Raw genomic sequence first — 10192 nt, 5'->3', positions numbered from 1 at the left:
GGCTGTCGGCATATGAGGACATGTGTGTTTACCTGTGTGGCTGTCGGCATATGAGGGCATGTGCCCAGCGAGGCCAGATCTGTAGGATCCCCTGGAGCTGGAGTAGCAGATTGGTGTGAGCCACTCACTGTGGATGCTGGGAACCAAACTGAGGTCCTCTGCAAGAGCAGTGTGTCTTCTCAACTGCTGAGCCATCTTCTCAGCCCCTACTTGAACCTTGTATGTTTAAAAGGTTTGTTTACTTGCTTTTGTATGTAGATTATTATTATTATTTTCTGAGACAGAATTTCTCTGACTCATAGAGCCTGCCTCTGGCTCCCTTGTGCTGAGAGTAAAGGCATGTGCCATCACCACTCGGCTAGTATTAATATTATTGATTATTATTATTATTTTTTGAGACGGGGTCTGCACCCAAGCTATTCTCCTGCCTCAGCCTCTCAGGTTCTTGTCCTACAGACGTACCCAGTCATGCCTTTCTAATTCTATCAAATATTTATTTCCCCCATCATCTGGGCTTCTTCCTCTCCCCCCTCTCTCTCCATAATTTTTTTTCCGTAACAAATTCTAGACTGGGTCGCTGCTGTCATCTGTTTACCGGTAACACAATCCCTCAGGATGGAGAAGTGGTGAAGGCATCCGGTTTGCTTTCCTCCATACCTGATTGTCCCTTGACCTGCGCTGCTCTGTTTATCTCTGCCTGCCCTTGGCTCCAACAGAGAATGCTCTTTGTATTTAGCCGGCGACGGACAAGCTTCAAAAATTGATTTATATCCATGGTTACTGTCGCCCTGGCGAATAGTGAGGAACAAGCGCCTTCCCTTCCCTTTCACATGGGAGCCATCGGGCTGCTGTCCCTCCGGCCAGCCCCGGCTTGTCCTCTCCTGCAACATGTCTGCGATCGTCAATTCCCACTCACTGTCTCTTTCCTAGGGGACCTGTGCTGAGGGCTTGAACCCCTGGGGACGAGCATCTTGGAAGGAAGCCTGAAGGTAGCAGCTCAGGTAGCCTGGGAGTGTTTGTCAGTCACTCGGGGGAGGCACTCGGTAGATTTGTGCTGGCGGCTGTTTATGGTTTTAAAACTGCATTGGTGGCGGTGAGGACGTCTTTAGCAAACTTCCTTGTGGTGAGAACTTCTTTTTCTTGTGGCGGTGATTTAAGGGGAGCCAATGAAGATGTTTCTGTTGGAGAGAGAGAGAGAGAGAGAGACAGAGAGACAGAGAGACAGAGAGACAGAGACAGAGGCACAGAGAGAGACCTTGTCAAAGGAGGACATTTTCCTGGGCATCTGATTTTTTTTCTATATTTTTTTCTATGACCTTAAGTAGTACAATATTTGTATCTGAACTGAAGAATAAATTTGTTATTTGGCTACATAGACCATCAAGGTCTAGTCTGTTGCCTTGAAAACTTTGAAATGTATGAGAGATGAGATTCACAAGAATCCTTCAAAACTCTGGTATTCAGAAGCCTTTCACGTATAAGCTGGTCTCCATAATTGTATGGATTTGGGAGTTGCTTCATGCTTCAACTCCAATGGAGCTCAGCTGCCCCAGCTCCTAGAGCATGCTAAAGGCCCTAAGAGGTGGCATTTATGCCTGTTGTGTCTATTCTTCCTTCTCCATACAAACTTCTATTCTTGCTTTTACTTTTATTCTACAAAACTCAGTTGGGGAACTGCTGGGCGGGATGGAGCACTGGCCCTGGGCGGGCCTGGCCAATGGCATGCTTCAAGTTGGAAGAGAGCATATGACTTACCCAGAGTTCAGGAGACTGTGTCTTCCATTTCCTACGCATTCCAGAATCTGTGAGATGTAAAGGCTCTTGGTAGGGTTGGTAGGTAAGTGAGGGTTGATGTGGGAAGAGTCCAGATCTACAGTGAATGTTCTAGAAGGTTATCGGCTTCTTGAGCATCTCTAAGGGTGAGTGTGGAGGACTGGACCTGTCTTTGAATGCTGACTTAGATCTGTGTGTTAGGGAGTTGACCCTCTTCTACTCCAAGCTCCCAGAGTCTTTGGCCGTGGTGGCTTGCTACTCTGTTGATGGCCGAGTGGGGCTCTAACATCCTCTGGTCCTCATTCTCTCTTTTCACCACTGCTTAGCACTGTGTCCTAGAGGCCCCTCTTTGGGCCTGCATCATTTCTTATGGGAAATTCATTATCCTTCATACCATGGTCCTTTATAGACAACGACCTTCTCTCTTCAATTGCTCTCAGGATTCTCTCTTTTGTCTTTACCTTTCTGAGCCTGATTATGGCATGCCCTTTGGATGGCGCTGGCTGGCTGGCACCTTTCTCTAGGGTGCTGAGGAGAAGTGGATCTTAAGTAGGTGTGGCATTTCCCTTTGCACCTGGCCCCAGGCTCTTGTCCCTGTGGGTCACATCTGACTCGCTTGCTTGCCTTCTTACCCAGGGAGTGGCTCTCTTCTGCGTTGGGAAAGGCTCACTGAAGTCCACACTAGAGATGTAATCTGGGTTCATGTGGGTCAGACTGGGTTACCAGTCAGTGAGCAGGATGTGCCAGGCTCTCTGCCAGTCACCACATGTCCCTCTCAGCACTGGAGGCTGTCGAAGTTGCGCTGATGTCATCCATTGCTCCACTGGGAAGTCTGTCAGCTTCAACTCAAGCCCACTTCCCTCACCGCGGTAACAAAGGCCTTCACCGGTCATGCCTGATCCAGCGGCTCAGAATGACCTCCTCTCTCGCCTGCCACCTCATTCTTTACTTTTGCTTAACTTCCATTTATGTATTCATTAATTACATATTCGCAGTAGCATCCCCTCTCCTTCTCATTTCTGCTTCCCACCTGTAATTTTCTGGATCCTCCCGTCCTTTCTCTTCCTATCCCACACCATCTATTGACTTTGTCATAGCTAGCCACACCATCCTGTCCATCTGTCCATCCCATCCTCTCCTAGTCTGTTCCACTGACCCCATCCCATCCGCTCATCCCACCCCCTGTTATCCCTGCCCCCACTCAGTGAACCCCCGAGGAGAGCATCCTCCTTCAAACCCTTTCCTGTGACTGTGAGACAGAAGTTGCTCCTCTCTGACACCCCATTTGGAGGTGTATCCTACATACCTCATAGAAGCAAGCAATTAGTTTCATCGACCAGGCTCTGAGGGTAGGGGTTGTGGTTTGGAGGCAAGAGTGAGATTTTGGGGACCATGAGCAGTAAGGTCAGTTTGGAGGTCATGCCACTTGCCTCTGTCTCTCTCTGCCTGTGGAAGTGAGGAAGGTCAGCCATCCTCTCTGACCATGGAGGTCACCTAGTGTCTGAGGCTCTTAGTTATGAGTGACAGTTTGGATGGCTAAGGAAGGCCCAGGGCTTCATCAGAAGCCACAGAGTAAAATCAGTGGCAGAGTTAGGAGCAGAATCCCTACTGTTCCCGTTTCGGGCACTTGTGGCCCTGCCACCTCTACTCAGTGTACTCAGTGACTGCTGATCGGTACTCATGAGGCAAAGGCACGGAGAGATGTAGCCCACACTTTCTATCCCCCTGCCCCATATGCTTCATGGCATTTCCATGTGGCCGAGACCATCCTGGTTTATAGTAGGAAATTCAGAGCGTCAAACTTCACAACCCACAATGATCAGAACCCAGGGCTGCAGATTGGAGGCACGGTCTGGTCTTGGGGCAGCAGTCAGTCTCGGGTCTCACTGTCCCTGCCCCCACTGGAGTCACATCTGTGTCCCTCTCTAACTTTATGAGAGCCTGGATAGTGAGCGATGGATTCGAGAGACGTGACACGGGACCGACCCATGTTTCGCAGGGTAGCGTGTGTGGTTGCCGGGCTGTGCCCGAGCCAGAGGATGAGAGCAGGTTCTTTATGTGAATGGGCTAGGAAGGTCAACAAGAGGAGGATGGACAGTGGTACCCAGAGCCAATTTGGCCCAGCCTGGCTGTGTGGTTCAAAGGTTGCCTTACAGCATGGTGTGTGTGCTTGCCATGCAATAGGGCACGTGTTCAGGACATCTACATCTTCCTGTTGCTAGACATGGATGCTGACCCACTTTACAGATAGGCGAAGGCTAAGAGGATCCATGGTGACATGTTTGTCCAAGGACTAGGCCCTGCCACTGGTTCTCAACCTGTGGGTCAGGACCCCCTGGGGTGTTTCTGCAGATCAGGAATTTACATTACGATTCATAACAGTAGCAACATTACAGTCTAGAAGTAGCCATGAAACAACTTTATGCTTGGGGTCAGCTCAACACGAGGAACTATATTAAATGGTTGTGGCATTAGGAAGGTGAGAGACACTGGATTAGGGTCAGAACCAAATTGTCTGTCAGCGACTAAAGTGGCCAGCCTGAGAAGTGACAGTGTACTGATTACCGTGACTGTCCTGAGAGGCTTCCAAGGCAGATGGAGTTCTTCCTGAATGTGGCAGTGAGCTTGTAAATCCTTATCTTTAAACTGTCTAATTAATTCATTTCAAATAGTCACACAGAAGCTACTGTGAGCCCGGCACGGTGGCACACACCTTTAATCCAAACATTTGGGAGGATGTGTGTTTATGACTATGTGTGTTTATGAGTTCAAGGCCAGCCAGGGCTATATAGAGTTCCAGGGCAGCCAGGGCTGTATAGAGAATTCCAAGCCAGTCTGGTAACAAAGGAAGTTCCAGGTCAGCCAGGGCTACACAGAGTCCCAGTATAGCATGATCTATCTAGAGAGTCCTAGGACAGCATGCGCCACATAGAGAACTCCAGGCCAGCTAGGGCTACATGGAAAGATCCTGTGGTTGGGGGGAGGGAGGGGCGGGGAGGATGTAAGAAAGGAACTACTGTGGAGGTGCTGGGGAGGTGACGCTGGTCTGTGCGGGTAGTAAACCTTCCGGGGTCTTTCTGGGTTGCTCAGCTCCAGGGTCGCTCTAGGGAAACTTGATGCTCCAGTTCTCAGAGGTGAGTGCCCCTAGAGAGCAAAGGGAGCGGAGGGACCGAGTGGAAGGAGAGTAGAGCCAGGGGGGACTGGGACTGGGGGGTGGGGTGGCGAACGACCGTCGGATCACACCTAGAAACTCCCGTGCAGGCTGGAGTGTGGGGTGAATTTGGGGAGGTGCATATCTGGCTTCCCACCTATGGGACACAGAGTCCCGCCTGTTCGGTGTCCGTCTTTTCTCTGATGCTCACGGCTCTTCCACTCACAAAGCATAACTTACCAGGCCTCCGTTTCCCCATCTGTAACATTGGGTTTCTTCATATTTACATCCTACAGAGAACCCAAGTCCAGGCCGGGTCTAGGGGAGGCCCCTCATTTGTGGGGGGATCTGCAGGCGAAACTTGGGAATGGGCTGCAGTTCCCAGCTCCTTTAGAGGAGGCCGGCTGGCGCCCTCTAGAGGGACCAGCGCTCTCTGCAGGTGGACCCCGTTCTCCGTTTTCCCTGGCACTCCAGGCCTCCCTTTGCTTCTGGAAGCTGCTCCTTAGAGAGGCTCCAGGGTGGCGCCCCTGGGCCTGGGGAGGAGAGCGGTGCAGTGGGTGAAGCTATTCAGTAGCTAGGCTTCCTGGAGCGGGGCAGCCTACTCCATACTTCCCTGTATTCTTGTATCTGCCAAGCTGACTCCTCTCTGAGAACTCGGAGGGGCCGAGTTTTTTGGGTGAGCCGTTCTTTGAAAGGCTGCGACAGACCTCTGCTCCTCCCCTGTGTGCCTTGGAGAGTGGGCTGTTGAGGGTCAGAAGTGGGCAAGACATGGGGCGGGAGTGGTTAGGCGCACTCTGCTGGGCTGACACACTACCGCAGGGGCTCAGTGTGAGGAAACACACACAGGATGACCGCCTACATGTTTCCTAAATGCTGGGCAAGGGAATGTGGCTGGGGAGGAGACCATGGCTTTCTGCTAAGTCAATATTCCTGGCGGGAGGAGCAGAGGGCCTACTTTGTTTTAGACAAACCCCACGCTCCCTTCTGGCCGCTATTTAATCCTGACATCAGCTCTTCTGAGCGTGTACTATTTTATACCCATTTTATAGACAGGGAAACTGAGGCGGGTCAAGGTTAAGTCCTGGTCAGAGGGCACGAGACTGCAACAGCAGAATCAGGGTCAGACCTGGGGGCTGCTTGCTGCCCGCCCTTCTTGGCCTCTGCCTGTGGAGGCAGGCTAGGGGGCAGAGGCACCTGGGGTCCCAGAGGCCACGTGCGCAGGCTCACCAGCCTATGACTCCTGCTCGGTCTGCTGTACCCTTCCTGATGCAGCCACCTCACAGAGGTGTCTTTAGCTCGCTTGTGAGCTGCCCCCTCCCCCATTCCCCATGGGCCTAGAAGATAGGTTGGCCGCTGGGGCATGCCCAGTGCCTGGGGAGAGCCACAGGAGAAAGGAGACCAAGGGGAAAAGTCTCAGCTTCGTCTTCTCCCCCACACAGGGACTTGTACTCCTTCAGAGAGCGGTTGCCATGCAGCGGTGTTTATTCAAGAGGAGTCTGGCACAAAGCAGGAGTGTGCCGGTCGCGGCTGTGGCAGCCTTGAGCTTGCTTGGACGGGAGGCCGTGGCCTAGGGTTCCTAAGCTGGGCCCGGGGCCAAGGCAGGCCAGGTGGGTGCTACCCTGACCCTGCTGCCTCCCTAGATGCAGGTACTGCATTGTCTCCAGGGAGACTGAGGACCCTGGATTCCTCCACTGGCAGGGGTTTGGCCTCTGGACAGAGAGGTGAGAGATGATGGTGTTCACCGAGCGGTTTGGACCGGGGTGCTGAGCTTCCGAAGTCTTTGGAAGGAGGGACAAACTCTAACTTGGAGCGAGCACAAAGCGTGCTGTTAGGGGAAAAGGCAGAGGTGGTCCCTGCCCCTCTCTGGGTTTCTCTAAGAGAGGCCAGACTTGCTGCGCCTGACTGATACCGGCAAGGAAACAGGGCTGCCGTGGGAGAAACAGAGCTGCCCTGGGCTTGTTAACCCATCTGCTCTGCAGGTTCGTGACCTTAGGCGGTGGGTGGTTCTCCTCTGGGCTAGATTCCCTGGGGGTGCTGAGACCGATGCTGCCGCAGGGATGGGGACAACGCTGAGCTCGGGGACCAGGGCACCAGGGCACCAGGTTACCATGAGGATTTTGGAACGGTTCTATTCCGGGTTTGAATTCTAACCACACACACACACACACACACACACACACACACACACACGCGCGCGCGCGGGACATATGGGGCTTTGGCTTGGCCCTTCTGAGCCTCAGTTTCCTTGTATGTTAAGCCTCTCCTGACCCTGCTTTTGGGAGTGGAGACAGGAGGGCATGTGGTTAGCCCATGGACAGAATGGAACTTCCTATCTTGATTTCATCGTAAGAGTGGCGCTCAGCTTGTTTCATGCTAGTCTGATCTTGGTCTCTCAACACTATGGTTCTCCCGTCCACCCTCCAGAGTGAGGCTCACATTGGTAGGGGATCTACAAGGGTGATTTTGTTTATTTTTCTTTTATCTCTTTTTTGAGTCAGGGTCTCATGTAGTCCAGGCTGGCCTCAAACTTGGTATGTAACTGAGGAAGACCTTGAACTTCTGATATCTCTGTATCTCCAGAGTGCCGTGGACACAGGAGTGTGCCACTTTGTCTGACTCTCAGAAGGCTGGATCTTTTTCAGAAGTGTGAGGGTTAATGGGGCTTCCTTCTGTCCCAGCATCAGTGAGGTAGCCACAGACCATCCTGGCCCCAGGTGGGGAAGCGACAGGCCTGTAGTTGGGACTTCTCGAGTTTGGTACAACTGGCTTAAGTTCCGTCCAGGGAACAGCATGTTTGAAGCAGGGAGAATGTGGTAGAGGAAAAGGGCAGGGTGCATCAACCTGGGCTCTAAAGACACCTGCCTCTGAAGGCAGCCATAGCCTCCCGTCATCTCCCAGGGCCACCATCCTTGCAGACACAAAGGTCTACTGTTTATGATCCATGAGCAGTAACAAGGTGGCAAAGCAATGCTGCTGGGGCTACTCCCCGCACAGACACAGCAGATCCCAGAACCACGGACTGTCCCTTGTCCTCATCACAGCCACTTCCCTGCCGGGGCTCATCACTCTCCTAGTCTCTCCCTGCTTTATTGCAAAGCCCTACCACCCACGTATGCACTGCCAAGGACCCAGGTCACGCTTGCCTTCCTTCCAGTGGCATGGTCCGTCATCTTTCAGAGCCTGGCTTCCTCCACCAAACTTGCCTCTGTGGTTATCCTTGGTATACTGACCACGGCAATCATTGTTTTCCCTGCTGTGTCGTGTGAATGGTGAACATTTGGAATGCTTCCGGATTCGGTGGTGAGCCACCTCACGGCTGCTGGGAACGGTCCCCCTCTCCTCCCCTGGGTCATGTGCACAAGACCGCCTGCGGGTAGACAGCCAGGACCGGAGTTGCTGGCACGGGTGCAGACGTCTTGCGCTCTGCTAGAGCAAGCCAGCCAGAGTCCAGGTGAAGCCCCAGTGTGCAACCTGCTTGCGGCCGGCACCGGTTTCTGTCACTCTCCACTCATGCCAGCTGGGTACCACTTCCCATCTCACTGCATGCCAGCCTTGGTAGAGCAGTGGTCACACCACGTTTCTAGTGTTTCCTGGGTCACCAGGGATGTGCACCTAGCTTGAGTCCTTCCCATTTTCCTTTGCCTGAAGGTCCTGTGAACAGCTGTGGGCTGCTGTTTTCCTCCCCAGCTGCTTTTCTGTTCCTGGAGGGCCGGCCATCGGCCAGGGTTGTTATTTCTCTGCTGTCACAGACTCGGGCTCCAGGGTAACTGTCTGGAAGCTGCGATTTCCACTTGGTCTGGTTCTAACCCTTTGCTTCTCGGCTCCACTTACCCTCCTCATCGCCCTGGGATTTCTTTTCAACCCAAGGTTAGAAAGCAGTGGCATTCCATGAACGCTCTCAGAGTCCCAGGTGAACTCCAGCCTCTGACAAGTGAGCTGCTGTCGGGACAGTTGACATTCTCCTTTAAAGTTTTCATTGATGACTGTTGTTACATGTACATATATATAATATATATATATGTGTGAGTACTGATGTGACCAGCATGTGTGCAGAGGTCTCCGTTCTCCCGAGCATACACACACACACACACACACACACACACGCTCACACACACTGACACACACCGGAGGTCACATTCCTTGGCTCTGTAGGGCATAAGAGAGGTAGGTAAGGTGCTGTGTGTAGGGTGCGTGGTGTGTGGATTCTTGGTGGCATGCTTGATCCCGTCTGTGGAGGTCACTACAAGGTCACGATTTCTACAGACTGTTCTCTTTGAATGAGTCTGTGGGAGCTTTTCTCTTTTTATTTTATTTTATTTTATATTTATTTATTTGGTTTTTGGAGACAGAGTTTCTCTGTGTTGCTTTGAAGCCTGTCCTGGAATTCACTCTATAGACCAGGCTGGCCTCGAACTCACAGAGATCCACCTGCCTCTGCCTCCTGAGTGCTGGGATTAAAGGTGTGTGCCACCACCACCCGGCGGGAGCTTTTCTCAATAGCACCAGATCTGCTATTCCAAGCGCCCTAACCAGCCTGCCAGCCATCCCCTGCTCATCCCAGAAAATCCAGGAAATGTGCCTATTGTCCTCTGGAGGGAACATCTTCACTTTGTCTCTGACCGCAGCCAGACCTTGGTAGTGTCCTGCCCCAGAAGCTTTCAATGGGCCTAGAGTTTCCCTTCAGGACCTGCTGTTACTCAACAGTGCCCACCGCTGACCGAGAGGGCTAGACACAGCATTTGGTGATTGCCTTTGGTTTTCAGCTCTCAGGATTATACCTAGGGCCTCAAACATGTTAGGCAAAATGCTTATCATACAGTGAGTTTTTGTTTTCTACTTTTTATTTTGAGACAGTGGTTCCCTAAGTTGCCCAGACTGGCCTTGAAATTTCCCTTTTTTCCTGTCTCAGTTTACCATTGGGTCATCTTTAAAAATTATATATAATTTATATATTATATATGTAATATCATGTATCAGATAATATATATTTTAATATAGTAATGTAACATACAATATATGCATATAACTTGTATAATATATACATTATATATAATTTACACATATATGTAAAATTTATTTACTTTTATTCTTTGACAGTTTCATGCATGTATACAATGTATAGTGAGTCTATCCATCCCAACCATCCCCTTCTTCCCCTAGATTCTCCAACGCATCTTCCTTCCTTGCTTCATGTCTTTTTATTTTCTTTCTTTTTTGAGACAGTGTTTCTTTGTGTAGCCCTGGCTGCCCTGGAACTCACTTTGTAGA

The 10192-nt window shown here is 51.3% G+C and overlaps 1 protein-coding gene across 1 annotated transcript in view; it reads left to right on the top strand.

Moving 5' to 3' along the window:
- Nucleotides 1–6482: 6482 nt before the first annotated feature.
- Nucleotides 6483–10192, top strand: part of Togaram2 (TOG array regulator of axonemal microtubules 2) — a 51272-nt gene continuing 47562 nt past the window's right edge. Inside the window, 1 exon segment of the mRNA XM_026789669.1 lies at nt 6483–6645. The gene's annotated coding sequence lies outside the window, so the exon portion shown is untranslated.

The sequence above is a fragment of the Microtus ochrogaster genome, unplaced genomic scaffold, assembly GCF_000317375.1.
Source record: "Microtus ochrogaster isolate Prairie Vole_2 unplaced genomic scaffold, MicOch1.0 UNK26, whole genome shotgun sequence".
Taxonomy (NCBI): domain Eukaryota; kingdom Metazoa; phylum Chordata; class Mammalia; order Rodentia; family Cricetidae; genus Microtus; species Microtus ochrogaster.
Note: the sequence above shows the minus strand (reverse complement) of the source record. Positions and strands in the feature narration are given on the sequence as shown.